This window comes from Macaca thibetana, chromosome 1, assembly GCF_024542745.1.
Source record: "Macaca thibetana thibetana isolate TM-01 chromosome 1, ASM2454274v1, whole genome shotgun sequence".
Lineage (NCBI taxonomy): Eukaryota > Metazoa > Chordata > Mammalia > Primates > Cercopithecidae > Macaca > Macaca thibetana.
This window is the reverse complement of record NC_065578.1, coordinates 196195025-196211364: the sequence shown is the minus strand read 5'-3', so window position 1 is coordinate 196211364 and position 16340 is coordinate 196195025. Positions and strand designations below refer to the sequence as shown.

Genomic DNA, 16340 nt, shown 5'->3' with positions numbered 1-16340 from the left:
TGTGCAGAAATACACCCTCTAATATAGTTTGGATTTGTGTCCCTGCCCAAATCTCATGTCAAATTGGAAGAAGGGGCCTGGTGGGAGGTGACTGGATTATGGGGGGCAGGTCTCCCCTGTGCTGTTCTCATGATAGTGAGTTCTCATGAGATCTGATGGTTTAAAAGTGTGTGGCACTTCCACCTTCACTCTCATTCTCTCCTGCTGCCATGTGAAGAAGGTGCTTGTTTCCCCTTTGCCTTCCACCATGATTGTAAGTTTCCTGAGTCTTCTCAGTCATGCCTCCTGTTAAACCTGTGGGACTGTGAGTCAATTAAACATCCTTTCTTCACAAATTACCCAGCCTCAGACAGTTCTTTATAGCAGTGTGAGAGTGGACTAATACAACTTCACTCCCTATATCCAGTCAGGCATTAAGACGTATCAACTTAATCTCTTAACATCTTTAATATTTCATCCCTCCTCTTTAACCCCATTACTATTGCCTTTGCTTAGACTCTCTTCATTTCCTCCTTATAATATTACGATAATCTTTTGGTCTTCCTGCCTTCCATCTGTCAACATCCAGTACACTCTTCTTGCTACAGTTCAGATGATCTTTCTAAACTGATTGTTATGGCTCTCTTTCTTAAGACCTTTCACTCATCCTCCATAGCCCTCAGGATAAAACCCAAAGTCCGTGGCAAGGTACTCCATCATTTAGTTCCTCTTACCTCCTCAGCCTTACCTCTTGCCTCTTGAAACACCTCTCTTTGAGCACCAAGCTCCAAGAGTATCAAACAACTAATAGCTTCCCCAGTGGGATATCCTGTTTCATGCCTCCAGGTTTTTGCACATGATGTCTCCTGTTTCTGGGATGCTTTTCCCTCACAAAGTTGCTTGGGCAACTTTTTTGCATCTTTTAAAACCCAGTTCAAGGGCTTCTTGTATAGCCTTCTCTGACCAACAAATTTATCACTTCCTCCTTTGTGCTATCAGTACACCCAGCATTTTCTTCTGTTACTCTCACAGTCTTCCATGTATTTCTTTTCATGCCTGTCAGGTCTGTCAGACTTATCAGGTATGGAAGGTATCTTACCTTGCTGCCCTGGCTTGTGAAGTCCATAGGTACTCAACAAATATTTGATAAATAATGACAATGAAGCCAGGAAGTATCACTTCAGGAGGAAGTGACTTCCCTTCCAGCTGGTGACCCAGCAAAGGGGACACAGATGAAGAGGAAAATAAGTCTTTGAGAGAAATGGAGGATTTCAGATCAAATGCAGTAGACTAAGTTCAAAAGCTTTGAAGGTTAATCAAAAGAAGGAAAAAGTTGGGGGGGGTGCTAAAAAGCAGATGAGAAGTTTAAGTGGTAAAAAGATCCAACCTGAGGCTTGGTGACCAAGAAAGAATGAGAAATTTCAGTGAATGAGAGACCAGGGGAGTGTGTGAGAAGCAAAGGTCCCACATGAACTCAATGATAAGGTCTAGAAATTCCAAGCAAAGGGAACATAACTTTCTCAGTTGAATCGGAGAGTCAAGAGTTTCTAGCTTGATGTGAGGTTAGAAGCAGAAATAGAATTATGATGAGAGGCAGAAAAAACAAATATGAAGATATGATAAAGAAGTTCCAAATTGAATCCAGGAGACTGCTAAGTCAGCTTCAAGTAGCTTGGGGCAGAGACATGCAATAAAGGACTACTTTCCATGGGGTCCTGTCCTTTATTAGTGCCAGTGTTCACAATGACATCCTGCAAAGCCAACTCACTCCCACAGCTAAAGCATAAACTTATTTATGAATATGCCTCCTTACTGAAGGACTCTTGACAAGGGAAAGATATATATTTGTACTCATATCTTCTGACATCCAGACCTATGTCTCTATTCAGTGAAAGGAACGATGAAAAAATAGGTCCTGATTCCTGTTGGGGAAAAGGGTTTCTGCATTCTGTAACATCTGGAAGTGAATACAACAGAGTATTTGAGATTTATCAAATCTCAAAGCATTTTGGACCTACCTGTGCTCAACAGCTACCTACAGAATAAATGAAGAAATGTATGAGCAAATGAATGGCTATTAATATGGGAATTTCTAGGACTTTGCAGAGAAAATTAGTTAAATGAGTCAGAAGCGTAGTAAAATAGTGTTGGCATCAAATAGGAATGGCTTTGAATCTCATCTGATCATATACTAGTGATGGTTTCTTAAGCAATCGGAGACTCATTTTCCTCACCTATAGAACGAGCATCATAATACTTACTCTCAGAGTTGTTAACAAACGTTCTTTCATTGGGCACCTTCAGAGAGTAGACTCAATAGAAGAGCACTGTGACCGGTAAAGAGTAGGTCTCAAATGCTAATTCTCCCTCACCTTGCCAACCTTTCCCCTCACCTCCCATCCTGAATCTTGATAACCATCCATCACCACCAGGCTTGATTACATCCAGATTATGCAGATCAGCCCCATCAAAAGGCAAACAATTCTATCTGGAAGCCCACTGAAGAACCCTAGTTCCCATGCTTCCCTTCACCACCACTAAATGTTGATGTGGCTAATTCCTTTCTCCCTCACTTACGTAGCTAGATTAGGAAAATCAGTTTCTTTATAGTTTCTCCTTAAATTCTAGTGCGTTTTTTAACCTTGTAATTATTCTTCAAATCCTTAGTTACACCCCAATTTTTCAGGTAATAAAAATAGGAACAAGTGAGGTGAAATGACTTCAATTAGCAGTGGTTGAGGCTGGATAACCACTCACAGGCACCATTCCCATACAAGGCTGTGTGCTTGACCACACTTCTTTTCTGCTCCACTGCTATTCTGGCACTGCTTGGGAAATCACATTTCCTAGCCTTTCCTTTTTTCTCCTTTCTGACTTTTGTTTTAGGTTCAAGGAGTACATGTGCAGGTCCATTAAACGGGTAAATTGCGTGTTGCAGGGGTTTGGTGTACAGACCATTTCGTCACCCAGGTGGGTGCTGTACAAAAGTGTGGTGAGATTTATTTATTTTTTTAGAGAGAAAGTTTGCGGTTTTGTTCATTAGATAATTACTAAGAATAACCTTGCAAGCTCTGTTCTCTGTTAACGAGATTAGCCATTTGAGCAAGCCACTGGCCTCTCTTAATCAATTATTAATAGAGGTTGGTCAATTCTCAGCTTCTATTACATAAACTCATGCTCCAAAAAAATAAAAATAAAAAATACATTCTCAGAAACATCTGCCTTTTTATAGCATGATACTTAAAGGCATGGATTTTGTAGTCAGTCCTAAGTAAGAATCCAGGCTCTACATGACCTCAAGCAAATTACTCAACTCTGATGAGTTTCAGTTTCCTTGCTGGCAAAACCAGAATAATAGTAACTACCTTATGGAGTTGTTTGAGGGTTAAGTGAGATTGTATTCTAAGTATTTAGAATAATACCTGGTATGTAGTGAGCATTCAATAAATGTAGCTGCTAACGTTGCTGAGGCTATCAAGAGCAGTCTGCTGACTTCTGTGAAGTTACAAACCTAGAGCTACGCAAGCACAGAGATCAAGGTGTGAGATGCCGAGTGTATATAGGGCAAAACCTGCACAAGAATGCTGGAATATGTCATCAGGAGTTCAACAGCGACAGTGCCTGGGTATGCTCCTCACTGCACATCACTTATACACCTCCTGGAACTCAGAAGTAGAGAGTAACCCTGTGTGTGTGTGCACACATGCATACACATGTGCGTATGTATAGGCACAATGGGACTCTAAGCTAAAGGTAGATCTGGAGAAGACAGGACTAGAATTCCAAGTAAATGTCAGTTTATTGGATCTTTGAGAACCACAGAGTGACATGTTGGAGATAAAAGTAAAAATGCCAATCCCTCCTTCCGCACCACAGGTTTCAAACTGTAAGATGAATGCCATCCAGTCCCTAAACTGCCCTGACCAAGTTTATCAGGACCCCCATTCCCACTGGAGGGTCGGGTCTAGAAATGCTCTTCTGGCCCTAACCCTGGATCCCTGGTGAGTTCCTAGGTTTCCTATAACCACTGGGCAGCATCTCTTTCTCTCAACTTGTGTTTACCTTATTTGGAGACTGTTTTTCCACCTTGGTATCCTGATTTGCAATCCAGTTGCTCCACTGGGTCTGAACCCTTGCCCTGGACTCTGGCCTGCCTGCCTGGGACCCTAATACCAGCCCCTTCTCCTGAGGGTCCAGTATTGTTTCCTATAACTCTTCATGCATGGCTGATCCAAATGTGAACCTGTGATGCTGCTATCCATCTAACTTCAAAAAATACCTCTCATGGGACCCCCACAGATCAGGCCTCTCAGAGCTGGTAGCTAATTTGGGTGGGGACTAGGATTGCCAGTCCCCTGTGGACACTGAAGTTTGACCTGGAGATATCCTCTCTCTGGCTCCCATTCCCAAGAGGTCTGCCCTGGGAGTAGGGGAGTATCCTGAGCTGGGGTTCTATCTCTTAGTTTTTGTTTTTCAATTTTCCTACTTGTCAGATGCCAAAAACCAGGTACCAAGAACAAGTACTTCTTATGCTGCAGTCTATACAGGCTAATAAGAATATGTAACTGTAAGTTTGAATTCCAGATAAATTAAACATTTTCAGCCTCTTTGTAGTGATAAGCTGTGCATTTGATCTAAGAAATCTCATTTGCTCCCAAGGTTCCAACTACCAGTTATGTCTCACACCCCCAACTCCCTTAAGCCTCATCTGCATATTTAACAAACACTTTAAATTAAACGTGTCTAAACCTCATTCATCATTTCCTCTTTTCCCACTCTAGCTCTTTTTTATAAACTCATCCTTTCTCTATCCCTCGCTCTTTTGCCAAAATACCACTTAACCTATTGCCCTAGATAGAAATCTTAGTTTTGATAATTTCCTCTCTGTCCCTGACCACATTCAGTTGGTCACTAAGTCTAAATATCTCTCAAATTTGATCCTTTTCTCTTCCCACTGTCACTCCCTTAAATCAAGTTTCTATTCCTGCTGCTAGATAATAGATGTAAAATGTTTACTGTGTGTCAGGGATTGTGCTAAGCACTTTTCACGTAGTATCCTAATGAATTCTCTCAAAATCCTAGAAAGTAGGCATTGTTATTACACCTGTTTTATAGATGAAGAGACTGATGCTCAGAGAATGCTTGTATGCATGTATCTTGCCTAACATCTCAAGGTTAGCAGGTGACAGCAGTTCGGGTTTGAACCTAGACTGACTGGCTCCAAAGATCTTCACCATCCTTTTACACAGGTCCTCACCACCACCTGGGTTTGACAATAGCCAACTAAATGGTCTTCCTACTTCCTACTTTCCAATCCACTCTCCATATTTTTCTAGAATACTGTTTTTAAAACACATATCAATCATGTCAGTTCCTGCTTTAAGGCCTCCATCGATTCCCCATTCCCTCCAGGACAAAATTGAAATACCCTGACATGGCATATAAAGTTTTCTCCTTGACATGGCCCCCAGTATGCTCCAGTCATACTGAAATATTTCCCATCCTTTGACCATAAGTATGTTATCCCCTCCTCCTGGGCAAATATCAGGCCATGTAACTGAAGGAGTTCCTGGGAGGCAGACACAGAGAAGCACTGAAAAAGGGTCTTGCCCACACATAAACAAGCATACGCTGGCACAACAGGAAGGCTGGGCCTCCAAGTCCAGGCACTGGTAACACCATATGGGACTTGAGTTTCAAACTCCTATAAAAAAATTTACAGAGGTGCAGAAAGAACCTGTGCTTCATCCTATAGACTAAAGTAGGTATTCTGGAAAACTAGAGAGAGGCACCTTAGGGAAGAGAGCAAAAGAGAGGAAAAGAAGTGAAGCAAGGCAAAGAATTATACTGTAGAGATTACATCTATAAAAATTAGACCTTCTAAATCTAAAAAAAAAAAAAAATTAAGAATTCCTCACTGAAAGAAGGACTAGAATTGAAGACCATAGGTGGTTTTCTGGTTTGCAGAGGAGGGGGTCATCATTTTTAGACCACCAGACTATTCTTTTAACTGTTTTGGTGCCCTGACCTCCAGGAAAACCACCCTTGACTATCTAATTTTAATTCAACCAAAAACATATTTTGAAACACTACTCTAAGTTCTGGTAAAACAGATTTAAAAGACCAGTCCCTCATCTTGAGAAATTCAATGTAAAGTTCATTTCTAACTATAAGGTCCCTGAGGGCAGGGGCCAGGATTTGGTTGACTTTGTATCCCTAGCATACAGCAAAGGCAAAGAATATAGGTGAAGCTAAAAAATGTGGAATGCATCAATGAATGAATGAAAACCGAACCTGTGAGTCTTAGGGGCCTTTCTTAGCAGGTGGTCCCCAGCTCAGAGAATGGATTCTGGCCAGTAACTAGGAAAGTTGCCTGAAGGTAGAGTGAAGAGTGACAGCTCAGAGCAGCAGCCCCCATCTCAGCTAATCTCCAGGTGTAGGTACCTCGTCACCAGGCTAGGGAAGATCAGCTTCAAGTGCAGACAATGTCTCGCTGCATGTGCAAAAAAAGGTCCTGCCCCAATTCTCAAGTAAAGAAAAAGATTCTATATATGATGAACTGTGTTCTTGCAAGAATAACAAACACAGACTCTAAGGCAATGCTATTCTTATTTTTAGCACTTTCAGTTTTTTCAAAGCAAGTTCCTTTCCCCCACTAGTTGTAAGCTATTCCTGCCAGCATCTTTGGGAGGCAGCCCTATAAGCACAGCCCCATTTTAGAGAAACAAAGATTGCTGCTAAAGGTCATGGAAAAATATCATCATTAGAGACAGGCATCTTTAGAAATACCATATAATGCTCACCGTCCCTTAACTCTTTTGAGTACCAAAAGCAGGATTTGACCTCAGAATTGCCCATTCTTGGCCTTCAGGTTCTTTCTTCATTCAGTATGACAATATAGTTTGAGTATCCCTTATCTCAAATGCTTGGGACCAGCAGCGTTTCAGATTTCAGGTTGTTGTGGATTTTGCAATATTTGCATATACATGAAGAGATAGCTCGGGGATGGGACCCAAATCTAAACACAAAATTCAATTATGTTTCATATATAGTTTACACATATAACCTGAGGGTAATTTGATATAATATTTTTAATAATTTTGTATATGAAACAAAGTTTGTGTACATTGAACAACCAGAAAGCAAATGTATCAGGTATAGAATTTTCCACTTTTGGCATTATATCGGCACTCATAAAGTTTCAGATTTTGGAGCATTTTGGATTTCAAATTTTCAGATTAGCAATACCCAACCTGTACAAATCTTTCTTTGCCTGCCTTCAAGTTAGGTATTTTTTTTTTTTTTTTTTTGACAGGGTCTCTCTCTGTCACCCGGGCTGGAGTGCAGTGGCACCGTTGTGGCTCATTGCAACTCCATCTCCTGGGTTCAAGCAATTCTCCTGCCTCAGCCTCCTGAGCGGCTGGGATTACAGGCACGTGCCACCATGCCCAGATAATTTTTTTGTTTTTTTTAGTAGAGGCGGGGTTTCACCATGCTGGCCAAGCTGGTCAAGTTAGGTATTCTTTAAGAAATTTCTCTTGTTTTTACAGTTTTAACACGTTGTCCCAATTTCCTAAAATACTTTTTAGGAACAACTAATGGGCAGGTTTTTTAAGTGTAGGAGATGAAGAGGGGGATGAGTAAACACCTCCTCTGGGTTTGGTCATAATTCAGACAAGGAAAGAAAGCTTGTTCAGCCCTTAGTAGTACTGTCAGGATGAGAATAAAACATTTTGGGAAATATTTAAAGACAAGGCTAAAAGTATAAAGACAAAGAAAATGCAGCTTGAATCTTTTTTTCTTCTCGAAATAGGAACTATTCATCGCCTTGATAAACTTGTGTTAAAAAAAAACCTAAAAAACTAAAATAAAAAGTCTTTACCAAGAATAGTAGACACTGCCTTGGAATCTGCCTATTTTCTGAGTCTCATTCTCCAGTTTTCCCATTGATTCTGTGAGTTAATCAACTTCTTTCCAATAAAGTCCTTTCCTGCTTAATTTGGCCAGAATCAGTTTCTCATTTGTTACCATGGTATACCTGATTGCTCAATCCACTTGAGGAGTAGGGTAACCAGATGTACCGTCTTGAAATTTTTAAAAACACGATAGTGTTGTCATATGTTTTCCCCCAAAGAGTCTCAAAAGTAGCAATGTGTCACTGTTTTCCAAAGGGCCATGGTAAATACCAGTGCTGCCACTGCCCAGGTGGATTTTTGCTCACGGCATAGTTATTATTTGCTGCCAATAACTCTGGTGTCTGTTTACACAAATCTTGCTATTCATCAAGCATATTTTCTCCAAATGGGCCATCCTTTCTTGTTCTCTGCCACCACTGTGTAGTTAAAAGCTAGAAACATTTTCTTTCTGTCTCATTTGCCTCATCTTCCACAGATCTGAAATGAATTCATGGGTGATGTCTAGCTGGCTTACATGCTGTTCCAATGGGACAAAGCAGTGCTAAAAGAGGTCGGTCTTTACCCTGCAATGTGGAGGTACTTTGAAAACTGTCTTGGTTTCCAAGTGGGTCAGACTTCTGGGATGGAACAGCCATTTAGACAGGAAAAAAACTCCTCTAACAAAGCTCTTATCAGCCTTTACCAACTTGTTATCTGTATCTCCTGTGTAGATCTCTTTCCTAAGCTCCAGAATCAAATATACAACTTCACTGTCCATCAAGATGTTATGCAAGCACCTCAAACTCATCTATCTGTAGATGGAGACACCAACTATCTCCTTCTTCCTTTCAGTAATAGAAATTCCCAGGTTTAATTTGGCCAGCCAAGTAGTATATATTTCCTAGCCTCTCTTTTAGCTAAGTGTGGCCATGTGACTAGGTTCAGGACAAAGGTATGTTAGAAGTGATGTGTGTAACGTCTGGGCCACCTCTCTCAAAACAAGTGGCTTGCCCTTGAACTCTGCTTTTCCTGCCCCTTCCTGCTGAGGAATGGCTATGAGCAGTCTCGGAAGCTGCATGTTGGAAATGGTAGACTTATCCCCACAGATTTGGACTCTTACAGGAGGGAGAAATACACTCTTTTGTGTGGGTTACAATCTTTTAGGATCTCTTAGTTATAACAGTTTAGGCTATACTTCAAATGGGAAGGAAGGAAGGTAGGAAGGTAGAAAGGGAGGGGGAAGGGAGGGAGGGGAATGTTCATCTTCCTTCCTTAACGTATTTCTCCTGGCTGGATGCTGTGGCTCATGCCTAAAATCCCAGCACTTAGGGAGGCCGAGGTAGGCAGATTATTTCAGGACAGGAGTTCAATACCAGCCTGGCCAACATGGCGAAACCCTGTCTCTACTAAAAATACAAAAGTTAGCCGGGCATGGTGATGTGTGCCTATAGTCCCAGCTTCTTGGGAGGACGAGGTACAAGAACTGCTTGACCTGGGAGGCAGAGGCTGCAGTGAGCTGAGATGGTGCCACTGCACTCCAGCCTGGGCAATAGAGTGGGACTCTGTCTCAAAACAAAACAAAACAAATTTCTCCTCTTGTGTTAGTTCATGTTGATGAATGGCATCTCCAGTAGTCTCCAGCCAGAAACTTGGAGGCATTTTGACGCTCTCTCCCCTTCAACCACCACATCCATCCAAGCCAGTCCTATGTCCTCCACCTCTGGTCACTCTGTCCACTTCTCTCATCCTCACTGTACCATGTGAGTTGAGGATCTCATCGTGTCTTGCCATGCTTTCTGCAAGTGTCCCCTAGTTGATTTCTCCTACAAGCCTTGTCCCATATCTAATCTACTCTCCACACTGAGGTCCACGTGATATTTCTAAAATGCACATCTGATTGTGCCACTCTCTTGCTCTGACTCTTAAAAGATTCCCTCTAGCCTTCAGGAGCACAAAAACTCCTCTGAGATGGGGCCACTACTTTCCATTCTTCCTACAGTACTAAATACTCTAACCATACTAAAGCATTTGAGTTTTCAGAAAACATCATGCCCTCCCTTGATTCTTGGCCTTTGCACAGGCTGTTCCCTTTGCAGACTCCCCTTCCCCCATGCCACTCTTCTCTGGCCAACTCCTACTTATCCTTCAAGACTTGCTCAGCTATCACTGCCTCTAGAAGCTTCTTCCTGTTCTTAGAGCAGTCACAGTACCCCAAAGAATCACATCACTTTCCCTGAGAATTTCTTATTTAGCCATCTATCCCCCCAACTAATAACAAGCTCCCTCTGCAGACTTCTAAAGACTGATACATGGTAAGTACTCCATACATGTGTTGAATTATTTAACCTAGTAGACAGATTATAGTATTTATTCCCAGTGATTTGTTTCTTCCCCATCCTTGCGTTGGTCCCTGTGGGCAGAGTATACTTACCACCCCGTAGACTATAAGCTTGGCCACATGACTTGTTGGGTCAATGGGTTGTGAGCAGATGTGCCATAGATATGGCCAAGCAGAAGCTTTAAAGGCATCTGTATGGTTTGGCTCTGCCCTTGCCCTGACCCCCTTGAGCATTTGCCCTCCACTGTGAGAACAAAATGCTCAGATAGTGGTTGATCCTTCATCCTGGGTCTTGGAGTAAGAAGAGAATTAGAATTGAGCCAAGTCCACCAAACCTAGCCAATCCATAACTACCCACAGCTGACTGCAGGTCTCATATAATATGAGCAAGAACTAAGTGTATATTGTGAGCTATTGAGATTTGGGCACTGCTTGTTTCTGCATCAAAATACTGACAAATACATCTAGTTTGGGTTCATAATAAGTATTGAGGGCCTGCTGTGTGCCAAATATTTTGCTAGAAGTTTTATATAACTTCATTTTAATTATCACAACAATCCTATAAGGTAGGTTAGCTTTCCATTTTAAAGCCAAAAAATAAAAATAAAAACATAAAAAATAAAATCCTAAGCTGGCATTCAAATCCAGGTCAGTTTGAGCCTTACCACCCCCGTACACACTGCCTCCTGGTGAGCCAAGGGCATGGAAGGAGTGAGGATGCAGGGCCTCAGCTGAATGCAAGGGCCCTACTCCTAATTCAGCACCACTTTCTGTAGGGTTCCACATGCTGAAGGAGAACAGAGGAAGCAGCATGTTCTTCTGAGTTCTTCCTTGTTCGTTGGCCTGTAAAGAACTCTAGTCATCCAAAACACCTTATTTCATTTTCAGAGAGCCAAAAACTATCTTGAAGACTGAGACTTTAAGCATGCATATGCTATAGCTACATCCTGTGTGGCTCCTGAGAGCACAGCAGCAGCCCCTAGTCCCAGATGGGCTCTGATGTGCCATCAGTTTCTGCTCTGTCACTGGGGCACATCCTCTGCTCTCATGTGCCTTGCTGGAGTCCTCTTCATTCGCTCCTTTCCCACTAGATCTCAGGATTTCATTACGAAAAACTAACTGCCATTGTTTCTCACTTTTCTTGCACTATTTCCCTGAGTTCTATGAACTCTGTGCATCAATATCCAATACCCCATAATAGACACCACGTATGTTCTCCTAAATCAGGAGTTATAGTTTGATCTACTTTAACCAGAAAAGAATGTTTCCCTGAATTGAGGCACTTCAAATAACCAAGTCATATTAAGGCAGTGACATGATTTCTTATTCTTTTAACCAGTAAGGTATCATGGATTTGGACAAGTCATCTATTTCCTCTGAGCCTTGGTCTTCTTAAGTATAGGTAGGCAACACCGGCCTTACTTACTTAGCAAGATCAAATGGGATAATGTCTATAAAAGCCATTTAACACATAGAAAAGCATCATAGCATGTAAATAAGTGAGAACAACATTGGGAAAAAGAAGGCATAAGAGTTAAAATAGTTGGAAGGGCTGAACAGGTGAGTCCTAGAACAAAAATTTTGGACTAGAAGGGACATTCTAGGACCAGGTTGGCTGGAGTAAGATTCATCCCATCTGGTCCAAAGTACTTGCCTCACTTTACCAGTTCCCAATATGACCACATTTAATTGCTCAGAGTAGAACCTGTCCTGTCCAGCAAGAGCTCCATTTGTTCTTCTGAAAATTCGAGCAAGAGCTCTTCCTTTCTACCTGGTGTTTTTCATTCCAATCATTAATGGTCTGGGAAAGTCTGAAAGGAAAAAAAAGAAAACTGGGTCTCCCTTGATGGCTCTTCCTGGGTAAATTATAAAAGGAATTATGTACCTGTTACTCTTTAGCTTTCATTTATAACTCATCAAATTTTAATGGGGAAAATTTCAGAACCCTAGAATCTTAGAGCTGAAGTTAACTTTAAAAATCAACTTGCTCAATATTTAAGACCAAGATCCAAACCCACGGTTATACAGTGATTTATAGAGGAGGTGGGACTAGAACCTAATCCTCAGCTCCCAGGTCAGGGCTCTTTCCACTAACCGTGTCCTGATACTAATACTACTAACACTGAACTAAGCACTAGGTACTTGCACTGTGGTGCGAGTAGTGCAAGACTACTCACACTGATACTCAAGTTTATATAAACTAGCCACCCAGAATATTCCTATGTCTAAAATGTAAAGAGTGATGAGGATATTGAAACAACTTCCCTCTCCTAGTCCAGAGAGAAGCATCCAGGCTGGGGGATGATGCCGAGTTGGCAGAGCTGTGCTAAAGTGATGAAAGAAGATGAACGAGGTAAGTTCCATGGAGAAAAGTAGAACAGAGGAGGAAGAGAAATTGGAAGGTATACAGGACAGGAAAAGAGATAACGGAAGTTGAGGTGTCAGCAGTCTCTAAAAGTGATTCTTCTTTCTCCAGGGCTAATAACAACATTTTAACTCTCTACACCCAAGCCTATCCTTCAGTCACCAGGTGTCTACCTGAACATGAAACCAGACCAAGTAATGATCATTCCCTGATACCTCCCTTCCCACTGCAGGCTGGGTCAGGGGCCCCTTCAAGGCACTCCAGAGTGCAGATCTTTACCATTGCTTTCGCATAATGCTACTCCATAACTGGTGTCTCCATCACCAGACTGAGTACCTTAAAGGCAAGGGCTATGACTTATTCATCTTATTAACCCCAGCATAATTTCTGGTACATAGGAGTAACTCACTCACTGACTATTCATGAACAAATATCTTAACGTAGCTATCACGTTTCTGGGAATTTGTTTCAGAGCTGCTGTACCACTCCTGGTTTGGGTTGAGTGTGCTTCCTCCATGCTCTCACAGCAGGGGTATGGCTCTCATCAAAGGACCTTTAACGACCATAACAAAATGACTGGAAAACTTGGTTTTTGGTTTTTGTTTTGAGACAAGGTCTCACTCTGTTACCCAGGCTGGAGTACAGCGGCACAATCTCAGTTCACTGCGGCCTCTACTTCACAGGCTCAAGCAATCCTCCCACTCAGCCCCCTGGGTAGCTGGGACTACAGGTGCAAGCCTGTAATTGGCTAATTTTTTTTAGAGATGAGGTTTCACCATGTTGTCCAGGCTGGTCTCAAACTCCTGGGCTCAAAGAGATCCGCCTGCCTCAGCTTCCCAAAGTGCTGGGATTATAGGCATGAACAACTGCACCTGGATGAAAACCTATTCGAATCACTGACTAGACTGACAACTCTTTGAGGGCAAGGACTAAGTCTTTTAGTGCCTCATTTTCAGTACTTATTATAATCCTTAGAAATCACAAAAATTTAATATGTGCTTGTATAATAGACAAACAAGTGAAACCAAAAGAAATGCTAAGCCAGGGCCGGGCATGTGGCTCACATCTGTAATCCCAGCACTTTGGAAGGGCAAGGCAGGCATATTACCTGGGGTGGGGAGTTTGAGACCCACGTGGCCAACATGGTGAAACTCTGTCTCTACTAAAAATACAAAAATTAGCCAGATGTGGTGGCACATGCCTGTAATCCCAGCAACTTGGGAGGCTGAGGCTCGAGAATTGCTTAAACCCAGGAGGTGGAGGTTGCAGTGAGCCGAGATGGTGCCAAAGCACTATGGCCTGGGTGACAGAGTGAGACTCTGAGTCTCAAAAAAAAAAAAAAAAAGAAAGAAAAAGAAAAGAAAAGAAAAAGAAATGCTAATCCATCAAGCAATCTTTATTACAGAGATAGCCAAAGAAGCCTCCAGGAAAACACACCGCTTGCTCCAGGAGTGTGTTCCCAGAGTGTCGACACAGCTCCAGCGTTTCTCACAGCCTCTGCTGCCAGGAAAGGATGAAACGCCACCCATATTCAGGAACAAAGACAGAGTGAACCCTCCTTCAAGTCTTATTGCTAGATGGCACCTGTTGCTAAAATAGCAGCTGGTAAGCATTTTGTTTTGTTCAAAATAACAACAACAACAGCAGCAATAACAAAACCAATATATTACAGGAAGCAACATCACAATGACAATAAGGAATCATGAGGCTAAATATATAACAGGAAGAAACACAGAATTTTAGTAATGAAAGACAAGGAAGGAGCTGCTAGAGCCTGGAGGAAAAAACTGAAGTGTTGATTAGAAATTGCTCAGCCTGCATTAAAAAAGAGAAACAGGAGGAGAGGGGAGCGGAGGAGAAATAGAGAGGGAGTGGGAGAGAGATGATGGGGAGAGAAAGGGAGGGAGAGGAAGAATGAATGTGGTTTTTTTTCCTGGCTCTCTGTCTCATTTTTAATCTGTCCTTCCCTGTCTCCCTTCCTTTCTACCACCCCCTCAAAAGAGAATTCATTGATTGGGCTGGACTAAAATTTCTCACCTTTCCTCTCATGGTTCTCTGTGAAGAATGAGTCTGAATTCATCTCCTCCTTGTCTGCTTCTGTCTCCTCCCTCCCCTCCCCAGCCGCCATTGTTTGCTCCTTTACTTTGCTGAGGCTGAGAGGCAGCTTGTCTGTCCACACCTCTGACAGCAGTGATGGGATGAGGGGAAAGCAGGAGCAGGGAGCAGAGGATGATCAATGGGATCCCAGGAGTCAGCCTCACTTTCACAGCAAAGAATCCCCAGCCATCTGACAGCTGAGCTGGTCCTGATAACTAACCTGTTGCCTGATTCCAAGCAGAACAGCCTCTCCAGGTGCAGGTGGCAGAAGGTACAGACAAAGCATCACCTCCCTCAAAACAAAAATAAAACAAAAAGCCCTCCAGCAAAAAGCCCGGAGAGGCAGCTTAGGAAAGGGCAAATGAGACTGGTCTGGGGTTCGGGAGAACTGGGATCTGGTCCCTAATCAATCATGAACGTGCTATGTGCATACTGCCTCTATAGGACTCCATCTGTATAAACTGAGAGGGCTGAACTACAGTTCCTGTAGTCCCCTCCAGTGATATGATTCTATTTCATAAAAAGCTGTGAGCCATCTAAAGAGAGCTCTGTTTCCCTTCTTCTGTCACTCCCTGCAAACCCCCAGAGTACTTCTTTTAGGCAGACCCCAGTGTGTCTGTAAGAGCACCTCTGACTCAGGGACCCCTCCCCAGATGCCTGGCTGACTTCAGGGCTGTTGTGATACAGGCTCAAGGACTAAGTGCCCTGAGAATATTGACAACCGAGAGTAGAGGCAGATTAAGGATGTGAAGAATCAGTGAGGGTGGGAGTGGAAGGCACCGGGAGGCCAGGGGAGCAGGGAGGCATGGATCAGCCAAACCCTGAAATTAGAGATGATTCATATTTGAATAACGTGGGAGGGATGAACTCAAAGCAGCCAAAAGAAGAGGCTAACTCTGCTAAGGGTGCCTCCCCCAGCCTAAACCCAGCAGTGGGGCAAGGGCAATGTTAGGGGCATTTCATTTGAAATGGGAAAAATATTTAGGCAACGAAGAATCTTATTCTGAAGCTAAGGGAAATGCGGTATTTGCCTTTTCTTGCTAAATGTATTTTACCCTCTTTCCATGACTTGTTTTAGCTATTTTAAGATTGTTCCCCTTTGCCTAGTGCCTTGACTTTGATGGTGATCCTAGAGGGGACAAAACTTCTCATGTGGTGCTATTTTCCCTTTTCTCTCCTGCCTTCCATCCCCATCCTGTCCTCACCTTTCTGACCCCTTGTTCTGTTTCTTCCATCATTCTGCCTCCACCTTGATTTGAATGGTTGCCTCTGACCCAGTCCAAGCTATCCAGACCTTCCTCACCTCCATCCCACTCCCTTCAGCAGGGCTGCTTTGTGAATCTCTCAGGGATGACCACCCCCAAGGTTCTGTATCCCTAAGGGAATTGGAATCCTCATGTGGGGAAATGGGTTAAGAATAAGAGCATCTCCTGACCCCAAGAGAATGGGGAGAAAGTTCATCAAAAAGAAGGGGAGGACACAGAGGACCCAGCTAGACCAGTGATTCTGGTGCTGGGGAGAAGCCCAATGTCTCTAAATCTCTCTGCAAATTATCTTTTAGGGAGTGGGAAGTGCAGCTATTAGAAAGGCTCTTCTGCTTTCTAATTATCATTTCGGACCACTCCCCAAATGACACCAAGTGAGAGAGAGCCAGGCCCTAACCTCT

The 16340-nt window shown here is 42.8% G+C and overlaps 1 protein-coding gene across 3 annotated transcripts in view; it reads right to left on the bottom strand.

Annotated features, from left to right (window-relative positions):
• ILDR2 (immunoglobulin like domain containing receptor 2) overlaps positions 1-16340 on the bottom strand; it is a 61574-nt gene that overhangs the window by 44506 nt on the left and 728 nt on the right. The window lies entirely within an intron of this gene.